This window comes from Mandrillus leucophaeus, unplaced genomic scaffold, assembly GCF_000951045.1.
Source record: "Mandrillus leucophaeus isolate KB7577 unplaced genomic scaffold, Mleu.le_1.0 Scaffold1623, whole genome shotgun sequence".
In the NCBI taxonomy this organism is placed as follows: Eukaryota; Metazoa; Chordata; class Mammalia; order Primates; family Cercopithecidae; genus Mandrillus; species Mandrillus leucophaeus.
This window is the reverse complement of record NW_012101614.1, coordinates 73338-73875: the sequence shown is the minus strand read 5'-3', so window position 1 is coordinate 73875 and position 538 is coordinate 73338. Positions and strand designations below refer to the sequence as shown.

The window sequence follows — 538 nt, the reverse complement described above, 5'->3', positions numbered from 1 at the left end:
GAAGAGTTTGACTGTGAAAGGAGAGTTGGAATGCTTCTGGATGGGGATCTCAGGGATTTGAGAGTGAAAGAAGGTTAAAGTCTCCCTTCCTCTCTCTATTTCCTATCCCAACCTCACCCCCAATTCCTAGTAAGTGAGGTTGGGATTCAGAGTGCAGTCACTGGCTTTGAAGGTAGGAGGAAGAAGAAAAGGTTGGGGCAGATGTAGAGTTTCATATTTTGTAGTACTTTAAGCCACAACACAGTATAACACAAAATGCAAATCGCATAAAATCCCATTAAAAATCTCCAGTCATAGACAGTTTTGAATGATACTAATATTATTTAATTTTACAATGTTAATATGCAGTATCTATTTTCCTTATTAAATATAAATAGGCCAACTCAAAATTATTAAATTTAAGAGTACATTGAGGGCCTGGTGGAGTGGCTCACACTTGTAATCCCAGCACTTTGGGAGGCCGAGGTGGGCAGATCACCTGAGGTCAGGAGTTTGAGACCAGCCTGGCCAACTTGGCGAAACCCCATCTCTACTAAAA

At 40.7% G+C, this 538-nt stretch overlaps 1 protein-coding gene across 1 annotated transcript in view; it reads right to left on the bottom strand.

Moving 5' to 3' along the window:
• Positions 1–538, bottom strand: part of LOC105536683 (cytochrome P450 4X1) — a 78093-nt gene that overhangs the window by 42497 nt on the left and 35058 nt on the right. The gene's annotated exons all lie outside the window — the stretch shown is intronic.